At 47.8% G+C, this 13,600-nt stretch overlaps 1 long non-coding RNA gene across 1 annotated transcript; it reads left to right on the top strand.

Moving 5' to 3' along the window:
* Positions 1–1,180: 1,180 nt before the first annotated feature.
* On the top strand, positions 1,181–1,862 carry LOC133906366 (uncharacterized). Its single transcript, XR_009907767.1, has 2 exons — positions 1,181–1,237; positions 1,599–1,862. It is a non-coding gene; the product is annotated as an uncharacterized LOC133906366 (long non-coding RNA).
* The last annotated feature ends 11,738 nt before the right edge of the window (positions 1,863–13,600 follow it).

Here is a 13,600-nt window from a genome sequence, read left to right as displayed (position 1 = left end):
GATACAGTCCCCTACAAAGCTAACTACTGCCACATCCACTTGAATATACTAAAACGTTCATACCAAATATAAAATTTTAAAGCTCATCTCTTTGTAGACTCAACAATTCACTTTTTGTATAAAGCCAAGCTAAAAGGGTAAATAAAAAATAAAAAAAATAAACCACATGCAACCAAGTTCCTAACCAGAAACATTGGACACTTTTGGGGACCTTTTTTCAATATCATATTAGATTATCTCCGACCATATTCTCTTCATTTCGTTCCTTTTTCGATTCCTTCTCTGTTTTCATTCACTTTATTTCCTCTCATCTCTAACAACTTTCTTTTGAGAGAAATCACGAAAGGAAGGGAGAGAGAATCTCATCCTAAAGTGAATGACTTTGAGAATCTCTTTATAACAGGAACCGTGAAGGGAAACTGTTAGAGCGCTGAAAGAAACGAAAATAACTTCACGATGAGAATATACACCCTGAAGAAAAACCCTTAAGGTTGGTCTTACATTAGGTTTTTAATAGATAAGGGAAAACTGGATGCCATCGTCCCGCCAAACCCATCATATATATAGCTGCACCCGTGCAGCTAAGCAAGCAAAGCCGTACACCCACACCAGAGAGAGGATGGGGCAGTGCTCGTTCTCCCGGCAGCTGGATGCGGAGAAGGTTGGACCGGCGGCGGCGACCAGCGGCGGCGACGGAAAAAGGTCTCTTGGAACGCTCTGTCTTCTCGGTTTAGTAGTTAGCTAGTACGGTGAGCCATGGTGACGTTGACGTTTTCTTCTACCTCCAACCTGCAGGCAGGAGCGGCCTCGAAAGGCAGCGGCAGCACGTATGCAGCAACCCTACCACGCATCGAGCCACGACGAGCTGGTCTTGATGGTGTCTCTGGACTCCATCACCAAGATAGGGTGAATCCGCAGGTGGCAAGCACAACATCTAGTATGTTTATCTTCCTGGAATCCACCAAGCCTTTGAGATATTTTGAGCAGTCGAGATTAACTGATCGACATCGTGGGATCAGTTCTTTTCGACTCGAATTTGCGTTCCTTTTTTACTTCCTAGTGCCTTGTAGGTATCTGGTACTTAAGTTTTTCCGTTTTGAAATTTTGTGATTTGATTCACTCAAGCTTGGGAGTTTACTCGAGTCTCAATAAGCTCTCTTACTGTCTTGATCAACAACTGGTGCAGTGGCAGATGGGTGAAGCATTCTATTCGCGTTGGCAATACATCCTTCAGCGGGTACGTATGACGGCCAACTGCATAGATTTATGAGAAGCATAAGCTGATTCTGCGCAAATTAGTCAAATCATATATATGTTCTCTTGAAGTATATCATTCACGTTTACTTGATAATTTAAGCTTTAGGTGACTTTTTCAGTTCATGAAACTCGAACTGGTACTAGAGTTGATGTCCTGAATTTGATAAAAGAATATATTTACAGATCACTTCTAATCTACGACATAGGCATGATTAGAACTTAATATGTTCCTACTGTAATTAGCTTCCCTTTTTATAAGGACTTGGTTGGCTCGGTTGACTTGTCTTTGCATTGCATAATTATGAGTATTGACACTTATCTTCACACAATGTCTTCTTCAGGCTTTGATGGTGATTGGCGAACATTGATCTCCTTGTCTGCTTCTAGTTTCTAAAGAAGGATGCAGCTGACCGACCCTGTTTGTCATCTATAATTCGCTAATAATAAAATGAAAAGATCGCACCTCCTTTAGTGTCACAAAATTTATATTAGTCCATGTACTTTTAAACTCGTCAGTTAAACCCTTGTACTTCGAGCAACTGTTTTTCAGACCCATGTATGTTGAGAAATACCCATGAAGGTACTTGTATCCATCAGTTATTATACCATACTGAGTGTTTGATTGTGATCCTATAATATTTTCTTATAGTTATTAGTACACTAAGGTCAAAATAAATGTTGTTCCAGCTAGAATATTTATGTGTGCAGTGAAACTTTTAAAAGTTTGATCCCTATTGTACAACAAATATTTATATTTTCTATTATTGAAAGGACTTCTATGTGACTATAATTTTACTGATTTCGATTAATATTTACTTAGAAAAGGTAATGACAAATTGAATGCATAGAAAAACAATGTCTACGTCGTCGACAACAAGTTAATCAAACTGGAGAGGCAGTAATTTTTTTTACGTTTGGACACATCTGTTATCCAAGTCTTTCCAGCCCTTTCAATTACATAGACTTCCATTTTATTAGTCAATGTGATGGAAGTGTCGTCTTCCTCATCACCCAAGTGGTGTAGCCATGACAAAGCTAGGCTGTCGACTGCTACACCACGGCCTTTCTCTTTGTGCCTTTCCCAATCACCAACACCAAGTGAACATTCAGCTATATTTGTAGTCCTCAACGGTAGCTGAATGGAGATGGAAATTAATGGGCCGATAATAATATATCTGCACTTCTCGTTGTCATGCTTTTGTCATTCTTTCATGGAGTGTGCAACCGTATCACAATATGTGTGTTTCTAAAGTTAAAATGGTAATTTCAAAGAACTAAAGAAGATATATACCCCTCTGTTCATAAATATATAATCTTTGATAAGCAGGTCGGGAATCCACTATGCACGAGGGCTGCGGTAAGGTGACCCTTTATCCCCCTACTTGTTCATCCTTGGCATAGATACCTGCATCACCTCTTTGAGCTGGCAATAAAGGAAGGAGCCCTCACCCCCCTTCGTGAACGGCATGCAACTCTACACCTATCACTATATGCCGATGATACGGTTGTTTTCACGAACCCAAACAAATAGGACATTACCATGATGATGGGCATTATGCGCTACTTTAGAGGAGCTAACGGATTGCAAATCAATCTAAGTAAGAGCGCAATGTCTGCCACTCACTGTCAAGGTTTTGACATGGAGGCAATGCTGCAAAACTTCCCTGTCCTGCGGGCACCCTTTCTGATTACTTAACTAGGAATGCCACTAACCTTTGGTCGGCTTCTCCTTGCTCAATTAAAGTCGATCCAAGATAGGATGAAGGCGAGATTGGTTGGCTGGCAGGGAAGATTGCTTACATCGGTTGGCAGGCACGAGCTTGTACGTACGGTCCTGAGTTCACTGCCCACCTATCTCCTAACGGTGCTTTAGCCACCGAAAAAATCATAAAGGAATTGGACAAGACACGACGATGTTTCCTCTGGGCAGGTCATCAACACCTCATAGGTGGCAAGTGTAAAGTGAAGTGGTCTCGTGTATACGGGCCCACCCGGAAAGGTGATTTGGGCATTACAAACGTGGAGTATTTTGGTTGCGCCCTTCGTCTCCGTTGGCTCTAGTTCAAGTGGAGGCACCCTGAGCGCCCATGGAACGGAATGGAGTTACCGGTCAACTCGGTTGACATTGCACTCTTTAATGCTGCCACATCAGTCCAGCTTGGCGATGGCAAGAAGGCATCTTTCTGGCTGTCCAGTTGGTTGCAGGGATCAGCACTGGTGTCGAGGGTTAATCCTTGACAATGATTCCAGGGTGTGTCGATCAATGGGCACATGAACTACGCTTGCGGTATGCGTATGTTTGTGATGAACTCAAGAACACAGATATTATCCAGATTTAGACCTCCCTAAGGATAACAGCTCTACATCTTGCGTAGTTTGTTATCAGTGTTTGTGAACTAGTTACAGATAAGTTTTCTTGACTCTTGCTTTTCCTTCCCTTTACAAATCAGGTCCTCCTCTCTTTATATACTAGAGAGAAGGAGAACTTACAAGTAGGCCCTGTTTAGCAGACCTATGCCTAGCTAGATATTCTACTCTTGGATCATCATCATGGAGAACCTGGTGAATCCAACTTGCCTTGAGAGCTCTGCATGCCCGTCCCATAAGTGGAACGCCGCCGCACCTACCTCCCCCGATCGCCTGGCCTGTCCCATCCGTAGCGTGGAGCAAGTCGGTCCGCAACACCCCACCCTGTAGCAATTAATTCTACGGGACGGGGCACTGTCCATCTGCGCGGACCATGACTTTGTTTGCTGGAGGAGGTGCTTTAGGAAGGAAAACATTTGAGTAGACATCAATAAATGAGATTAGACATTTTAGTTATGGGCATCCCACGACCAGCAAGGGCTGGTCACGAGACCATATTATATCGCAAGGAGGCTGGTCGCGCAAGCCTCGTGCTAGACATGCGAGCCAAGGGCTAGTTGCTCGATGGGGCAGGGTTCAGGAAATATCCCTCGTCGGTCGCCACATCCCTTGTGGGGCCCATTAGCCAGAATGCCCCCTTACTCAATACTCTGACAATAGCCCTCAAGCTTCCTCGTGGCCGTGGTCAGGTCTGGTCGCACCACTTGGGTCCCGTGGGAACATAGTCCACCTAGAGAGCGGTCGTCAACGCTGTTTAGCTTTCAGAATTTGACTCTGAACTTCACGTCACGTGGGGAGGTTAAGCATCCTAAAAAAGAAAGAGAGAGAGAGAGAGAGAGAGAGAAACATTGATTGCCGCCGGGCTCGAGGGACTTTCGGTTCCCCATGCACGCCCCCCTTGGATTTCGAGCGGTTCGGATGTTGCGTCGGTTGAGGTTCCTCAGTACTTCCGAGAGTGAGGTGTTTAAGATGAGATAGGTATGAGAAGCTAAGGTGTTGGTGTCCAGACGCAGCCACACATGCACGGTTTTGACTGGGAAGCGACCATAAGCCCCCAAGGTAGTAAATGATAGGATCGGGGACATCCCCTCCAGTAGTTCCACCTTTCACCCCATACGTGAATCAATGGTTGGCCGGGCTATAAAAGCAAGAGTTCACCCAGCCAGCCACCCATCGAAGTTTATGCAAGGCGATAAGGCAACTCTTATTATGGATCATGGCGTCCTCCTCCCATTCCTCGCTGGGAAGGTCGATGATTTTGGAGGATTTGGCAAGGGCCAAGTCACCTCTGATGCCGACTCCGCTCGTAGTGGTGCCCTTGGGGGCAGACAATCTCCAAATCCTTCTTGCGGGGTTGGAGCCGGCCACTATCGTGCTTCCCTTTTTATAGAGTGGGTCTCGTCTTATCACTCCCGCTCGCTCCAACCTGTACGGTTGCCCCGGTTGAGATTATCGACATCTTTGACAACGAGGGGGAGATCGACAGGGACCTTCTGGAGGAGGAGACCGACAGAGAGGAGAAGGCGGAGGAGGTGTAGAAGGAGGGTCAGCCAAGTCCATCGGCACCGGTCAATAGCTCCAGCAAAGTCTTCACGCTGGCCACCTTCTCCAGCCCTACACAGGTTGTCTTCCGATTCCCTGGGCAACCAGCTCCCACCCTAAGGAAGAGTATAAGAGGTTCCTTGACTCATTCAAGGGTAAATAGGGGTCAGCATACTTCGTAATTCTTGGATGTGGTGGATCTTCATGATATGCAAGAGTTAGGTGGAACCTTTCCGTCAACCTGGCTCCAGCTACTCAAGTCGAGAGGGAAAGAACAAGCATGTAGTAGAATAGTTAGCCCAGTCGAATGTAATCAATATGCTTGCAACCAATCTTTTTTATGAATAAAAAATATTTTGGTCCTTTTTGATGGCCTCATCGATGGCTGGAAGACCACTCAGGAGCCTTGCGGGTTTTGGACCGTCCAGTCCTAACCGCTATTTGTAGTGTTCAGAGAGTTTTCCTTGTGCTGTCACGGCGAGTAGACTCCGACTGATCCACCCTACTCGCTAGTTAGGCTTTCAAAGCACGGGATGGCCCTTAGCACGACAAGTCTCTCGACGGTGACTAGCGCTCGGCCCAAGTGGGCACTTGTGACCTTGTGGTCATTGTCCTGAGCTGTTTGTACCTTTGACATTGCGCGAGCAGCGATCCCACACCGTTCATGAGCCTTCGACTATCTGGTCATTTTAACTTCCTGGTCGCTAGGTCCCATAGTGGCCGTCAAGCATTGCCGCATGCAGTGGTTAGAGAATCAATCTAGCAGGGGTCCACTGGTGGTCGTGAAATCCTAAAAAATAGAGAGCCTGGTCTTTTGAAAAAAAACTTACAAGCTATATTCCATGCTCATCCGGAAGGTTCTGCAAAATAGAGAAATAGGCCCGTCTCCGAGCAATCCTATACATAGAACTTGCACAGCATGGCGATGTTCCAGGAGTTGTGTAATTCACGGCCGTCCTCCATAGCTAGCTTGACCGCACTAGGTCGGGTGACATCGACCACTCTGTAGGGTCCTTCCCACTTGAGGGAGAGTTTATTCTGACCAGCCTTATTCTGAATTTGCATAAGGACGAGGTCGCCTACACCGCACCTTGCGGTTGTGATAGCGTTTGAAGCTTTACTGATATCGGGAAGCTCGAATTAGGGCACGCTCGCGGAACTCTTGGCTCAGGTTTACATCATTCTCTCATCGCACCACCTAGTCATCGACCGAGTAGTTAGCCACTCGGGGCAATCGAAAAGCGATATCGGAGGGAAGCATTGCCTCTGTGCCAAAAACAAGGAAGAAAGGGGTTTCAGCTGTAACCCTACTGGGAGTTGTTCACAATGACTAGAGTATTGTGGGTAATTCGTCCACCCAGTATCTTGAATAGCTTTTAAGCCGATCGAAGACCCGGGTTTTGATCCTTTGCATTATCATCCCATTAGCCCTTTCGACTTGTCTGTTGCTCTGTGGGTGTGCCATCGACGCATAGCAAACTTTGATCCCGATCTCTTCGCAATAGTCTTGCAAAGCACTAGTGGCAAAATGAGTCCCATTGTCCGTGATTATGTGATTTGGACTGCCAAACCGCACTACCAGCCCCTGTATGAACTTAATCACTGCTGCGACAATGATCTTCCTGGGGGGTTCAACCTCTATCCACTTGGTGAATTTGTCGATTACCACGAACAGGAATTCAAAACCGTCCGGGGCTTTAGCGAATGGTCCCACGATATTGAGCCCCAGATAGCGAAAGGCCAAGAGAGTGGTATGGTTTGCAGTGTTTGGGCTGGTAGGTTGGTATGTCGACCATGGTACTGACATAACTCACACCATTTCACCAGCTCGCAAGCATCCTGGAGGGCAGTGGGCTAATAAAATCCTTGTCGGAATGTTTTTCTGACCAAAGCATGGTAAGAAGCGTGGCATCCTCATATGCCCCCATGGATATAAGAGAGCATTGTGCTCCCCTCTTCATGAGTGATGCACTTCAGTAAAAGGTTGTTGCTCCCCGGCGGTAAAGGCGTCCCTCTACTAGGGAGTATCTGCGGGTTTGTCGCGAGACTTTTTTTTGCTGATGCACATCATTAGGGATTACTTGATTCTGAAGGTAGTCTGGGATCTGATCCATCCAGATCATATCCGAATTGAGTAGGGTGATCACATGATGGTCACCCGAGGTCAACAACACCGAAAGAGGCGTTGCCTCTAAAGAGTGTTGCCTCTGGTGCTCCATTTTCAAGCGGAGCATCCCTTCACCTTGGCCCGAGACCGCAGTGGATGGTCGTGTGAGTCTTTCTTCAAATATTCTGACTGGGACAGGTTCGTGAGAAGAAGCTAGACGGGTCAGCTCATTAGGTAGGAATTTATCATTTGCGAGGGACGTGCTTGACTTCAAAATCGAAAAAACATCGCTCCAGTCTTCTCACTTCGGTGAGGTATGTCGTCATTGTCAAATCAAAGCACTAAAACTCCTTTTGCACCTTGTTAACAACCAGTAGCGAGTCCCCTATCGCTAACAGGCATTTAATCCCAAGTGTGAAGGCTGTTTGTATTCCAGACAAGAGGCCCTCGTATTCCACAATATTGTTAGTGTCTAGAAAATATAATTGAACTACGTACCTGAGGAGGTCGTCGGTTGGTGAGATCAGGACCACTCCAGCCCATGCTCCCTTCAACGTGAATGATCTGTCGAAGTGCATGGTCCAATGCTCGTCCGCCTCTGGTCCTTCTACCTGCGCGAGCTCAAAGGACGACCACTCAGCCATAAAATCGACATGCGCCTTGGACTTGATAGCCGTTCGGGGGACGAACTAAAGATCAAACTCCCCAAGCTCTACTGTCCACTTTGTTGTTCTTCCTGCTGCATTCCTGTTGTGGAGAATTTCTCTAATCGGGAGCGAGGATATTACCCTGATTTCGTGGGCCTAGAAGTATTGTCTGAGCTTGCGAGAGGCCATCAGAATGGCGTATACAAGCTTCTTAGCCTGTTGGTATCGATCCTTCGCGTCATGTAGGTCCTCACTAACATAGTATACTGGTCGCTGAAGACTTTGTCGCTCGACGATCAGTATCACGCTCATGACCTGTGGGGTACCTGCAACATAGGGCAAGAGCTCCTCGTCTGGTTGAGGTGTGGTCAGTACAGGAGGGAAGGGAAGGTACCTTTTTAGATCTTGGAGTGCCGTTTCCACTTCTAGGATCTTGAGGTTTAATTTCATGTGGTACTTCCGAAGATTGTCGAACGTTTTATGGAGGTCCGGGACTAGGTCATTTTTGGTTCTACTCTTTACGACCACATCATCAACATACGCCTCGACGTTTCTACCAAGCTGTGGTCAAAGAATGAGCTGAATATAACACTGGTAAGTGGCACCAGTGCTTTTCAAACTAAAAGGCATTTTTATGTAACAAAAGATCCCGAAGGGTGTCACAAAGGCAGTCTTCTCCTCATCTTCCCCAAACATGCTAATCCGGTGGTACCATAAGCGGGCATTTAAGAAGCTAAGAAGATCACTGTCAGCGATTGAGTCAATAAGCTGGTCGATCTAGGATAGAAGGAAGAGATCTTTCGGGCATGTCTTGTTGAGGTCAATGAAGTTGACGTACATTCTTCACTTACCATTGTGTTTTCAGACTATGACTGGATTAGCTAGCTGCTCTGGGTACTGTATTTCTTGGATGAAGCCTGCTTCTAGGAGCTTATCGATCTCCTTACAAATCGCTTCCTTTCGGTCGGTTGCGAACCGACACTCTTTTTGTTTGACTGGTCGCACGTCATGTCCCTGGGGACTTCGGACATATCAGACGGACTCTATGAAAAAATGTCCACGTTCACCCAGAAGAAAGTGATGAGCGTGAGTTCTTATTTAGGGTCCAGATCGGCCCCTATCTAGATCATCCTGATCGGGTCGGAGTTGTCAAGACATACTACCTTGAGCCGCTCATCCTGGTTGGCGATGACAGGAACCTTCACCAGGCGGTGACTAGGTGTAGCATTCTCTGGCTGCGACCCAAGAGTTAGCTCAACCATGTCGAGGCTCCTCTTGTTGTAGTGCAGGGTCATCTTTGCGCTACGAAAGATGGTGATGGCCCCGGTCAGACTAGGCATCTTAATCGCCTGATATGCGTAGTTGGCGATGGCCATAAACTGGACCATCGTTGGTCGCCCCAGGATCATGTTATAAGCTGTCCCAAAGTCTGCCACATCAAATAGGACCTTTTCGTTCCTAAAGTTACTTAGCGAGCAAAAAGTGATGGGTAGCTCGACCCGCCCCAAGGGCTTAGCCGAAGAGCATGGAGTAATCCCAAAGAAGAGGGGAGACAGTTTCAATGCGCTCCTTGGGATTTGCAGGGCGTTCAGCGTGTCGGTGAAGAGGAGGTTGATGGAGCTCCCTCCATCGATCAGCATGCGACCCAGTCGGATGTTCTGAACAGTTGGTTCGACCACAATAGGGTAGCAACCATGTCGCTTGACACTCGTGGGGTGGTCAGGCTGACTGAAGGTAAGGGGTACCTCTGACCACTTCGGACGCGGGCTTGGGACTGGTGTGGTCACCCACACTTCTCGGACCACCGACTTGTATTACCTATTAGAGGAATATGTCGTGGTGCCCCTGAAGATGTGGTGTACCATGTGATCGGACTGTTGGTACCCCAGTGCCAACTGGTCAGGGTCAGCCCCATCCTCATCATCCTTGTCGTGCCTGCATTTACGCTCTCTAAGCTCCTTGTCAATGATGCCCATACAATCTTACACTCGGTCAGGTCATGGGCATCTGTGCGGTGAATCGGGCAGTAGCCACGACCCTTCTTCCCCTCCCTTTCTTGAAGCGCTAGCGCGGTCGGCCGGTCTGCTGGACTGTTACGATGTTGGATGATCACTCCTTCTGGCCGACCCTTTAGAGGAGGTGGGTTGGCTAGAGGTCGGCCGTGACCTAGCATCAACCTGACACTTTGGAGCCTCGATGGCCTATGCGCACTTGTCTACGAGCTTGAAGAGCTCGGTAGTGTTTCGGATTTTCTTGGTGGCTAGCTTCTCGACCATCTTGTAGTCTCTGACCCCTCTCTTGAATGATATGATCATAGATTCACCCGTGATTCTTGGAATGGTGTTTCAGTGCTCGGTGAAGCGTCGATGAAGTCTCACAACGACTCACCTTGTCGTCGCCTAACTTGGTACAGGTCGTCCTCGACCCCGAGTCGAGCATAGGTCCCTTGAAAGTTGGCGACAAATTGGTCGCACAAATCCTCCCAGGAGCGAACCAACTTGCGGGGGAGGTTCATAAGCCAGGACCAGGCTGAACCAGTCAAGGCGGTTGAGAAGTAGTTGGCCATGACTTTTTCATTGCCTCCCACGGCCTGCACTATGGTGGTGTAGATATGTAAGAACTCCTTAGGGTTGGTCGAGCCATCATACTTTTTAACTAGGACTGGCTGAAACTTGTCTGGCTAGCGCACCTCTCGCAACCAGACTGATAGGGCGTTGCACACTGTTCTGTAACGGGGAGTCACCTGCTGATGGGCGATAACGTGTGCTCGGGGAGAGAGACAACGGTCACGTGGTCCTGGGGATGGGATGGAGGAATCTGACACCTCCCTGCATGGGGGAGGAGAGTGGTTGGGCTGCTTGCCTTTTTTCTACTCTCGTCGGGCATGGTCCTCCTACTCTCTCGTGGCCACTTGGCTCTGGATCACATCGCGGAGGTCGTGTTGGCATAGAGAGTCACAGAAATTAGAGGGTTGGCTATCCCGATGCGGTGGCGCGGCGGGGGTCTTCGATCGCTCCCCGTTACTGAGGAAGGATGGGATCTTTCCTACTGTGGGGGCTACCGCGATTCTTAGTGATCGCAACATTCATCAGTCCTAGCGACGGATGTGGCATTTGTCGTCGTAGTTTGGCATCGGGCGGTCCTCAACCAGGAAAGCGAGGTCACACAACCATGGTACAACTGGCGAACCCTCCGGTACTACTACTGATGGGTGGCTTAGAAGGATTTACACGGTCTGCAGATTCTGTGTAGGCATCATAGCCTCATAGTTGAGCTGAGTAGCGACATATTGCGAGGGGGGAGCCCCCGGCATTCGTGCAGTGTGACAGTCTTGGTGACACCGCCGCCAAAGACTGGGTCCTCTGTGGCAACTCCTCCGAGAGACGCTGTGGTGGTTGGGGTTGTGCCAGAGTGTCCCTGTGGCCGGTGCCAGTTTGGTTCCCCTCTAGGCACGTGGCCTAGGGATCATCATTGATACCCAGATTACGAAAGCCTCTGCTGCCCCCTATTGCATGAATTGTCATGCAAACTTCCCTTTGAGTCTCGGAGCCCTCGGCCTCCGATTTAGTGTACCATTCCTGGAGCACACCGGGCTCATCTGGGTCGTATCCCATGACGAACACCTCACGGTTACCGGGGTCCTCGGAATGGGACTCAACGGTTACTATGGATCCGGCCATGGGTAACCAAATCTAATCTTTAGCACCTAGCAAAACGCAGAAATGCGTCCCCCTACCTGGCACGCCAACTGTCGAGGGTTAATCCCGGACAATAATTTCAGAGTGTACCGGTTGATGGGAGCGTGAACTACGTTTACGGTGTGCGTGTGTTTGTGATGAACTCAAGAACACAGATATTATCTAAGTTCAGGTCTCCCTTAGGATAACAGCCCTACGTCTTGTGTATTTTGTTATTAGTATTTGTGAATTGGTTACAAATGAGTTTTTTTTTACTCCTGCTTTTCCGTCCCTTTACAAACCGGGTCCTACCCTCTTTATATACTAGAGAGAAGGAGAACTTACAAGTAGGCCCTGTTTAGCAGACCCATATCTGACTAGATATTCTACTCTTGGATCATCATCATGGAGAACCTAAGTGAACCCAACTTGCCCTGAGAGCTCTGCACGTCCGTCCCATCCGTGGAACACCGCCGCACCTATCTCCCCCGGTTACCCGGCCTGTCCCATCTGCCGCGTGATGCAAGTCGGTCTGCAACACCCTACCTCATAGCAATTAATTCTGCAGGATAGGGCACTGCCCATCTACGCCGGCCACGACTTTGTTCGCTAAAGGAGGTGCTTTGGGAAGGAAAACACTTGAGTAGATATCAATCGCGGGGCCATATTATATCGCAATGAGACTGGTCGCGCAAGCTTCACGCTAGTTGTGCAAGCCAAGGTCTGGTCGCTCGATGGGGGCAGGGTTTAGGAAATATCTCCCGCCGGTCGTCACATCCCTTGTAGGGCCTGTAGCCAGAGTGCCCCTTACTCAATATTCTGACAACCGGCGTCTCTCTTTCCCTCCCTTTACAACCATAGCAAGCGCAAAAACCGCACCGTGGCTGATGCTCCAACTGATGACAGATGGATTCAGGATCTAGATCATAACCTAACCCGACTCTCCTAGCTGAATATGTTGATCTTTGGACCCTTCTTCAATCAATACACCTGGATACGAGTAGGACTACCCCGGACTTGATTACCTGGATGCATACTACTACATGGGAGTACTCCATCCGTTCGGCTTACCTCCTTCAGTTTGAAGGCGCCGAAATGACCGAGATGGACAGCATAGTATGGCAGCCTTGGGCTCCTCCCCAATGTAAGTTTTTCCTCTGGCTACTCCTCCAAAGTCGGATTTGGACTGCCGACTGATTGCAAAGATGTGGATGGCCAAACTGCTACTTTTGCCAGTTATATTTGCACAATCTAGAGACGGTAGATCATTTGTTTTCCAGGTGTGCAATTACACAACAAATTTGGAACAAGGTTGCCTCTTGGGTGCAACGTCCTTGCCTATTGCCGTGTAACTAGACAACAATGCCACCTTGGACAAGTGGACTAGATTGTTCAGGTCCCTCACCCAGTCCGCATCAGGTCGGGCAGTCAAGGGGCTTCACTCGCTCTGCATCCTAGTCATATTGACTATCTGGAACGAGCGAAACAATCGTGTTTTCAACCACAAAGAAAAAACTTACATCGGGGAGGAGCCCAAGGCTGCATGAAGAGGCACGGCAATGGACCATGGCGGGTGCCAAAGACTTGGATTTCATACTACTGGCGATGGTCCATCCCGAGACTTAGTGTTCTCTCAATCGCTCAGCTCTCTAGTTCTTATTGCTTATGTTTTAGCGTGTAATCCTATTCCAATTCCTGAGTTGGGGAGCACTCAGCCTGGTACAAACCACCTGAATGTTCCGTTTTCTTTGCAGTACGTGTCTTACGTACTGTCTGTGCTTTCTTCTCTGTAATTAATCTAAGTCGTTTCGGATCTTTCAAAAAAAAGATAAGCGGTACTAAACTTTAATTTTTGTAGTAATAAGTTGGTAAAATCGTGTTAAAAGTACATTTTATAACAAGTTTAATGGTGTTACCTTCATTCAACCAATCCAATTAGCTTTGTGTACATTCACACTAAAGGTTAGCTCAAATGCTAAAATATCATATATTCATGAACAGAA

Source organism: Phragmites australis, chromosome 23 (assembly GCF_958298935.1).
Source record: "Phragmites australis chromosome 23, lpPhrAust1.1, whole genome shotgun sequence".
NCBI classification, from domain to species: Eukaryota; Viridiplantae; Streptophyta; class Magnoliopsida; order Poales; family Poaceae; genus Phragmites; species Phragmites australis.
The sequence above is the reverse complement of the archived record's forward strand: the minus strand, read 5'-3'. Positions and strand labels throughout refer to the sequence as shown.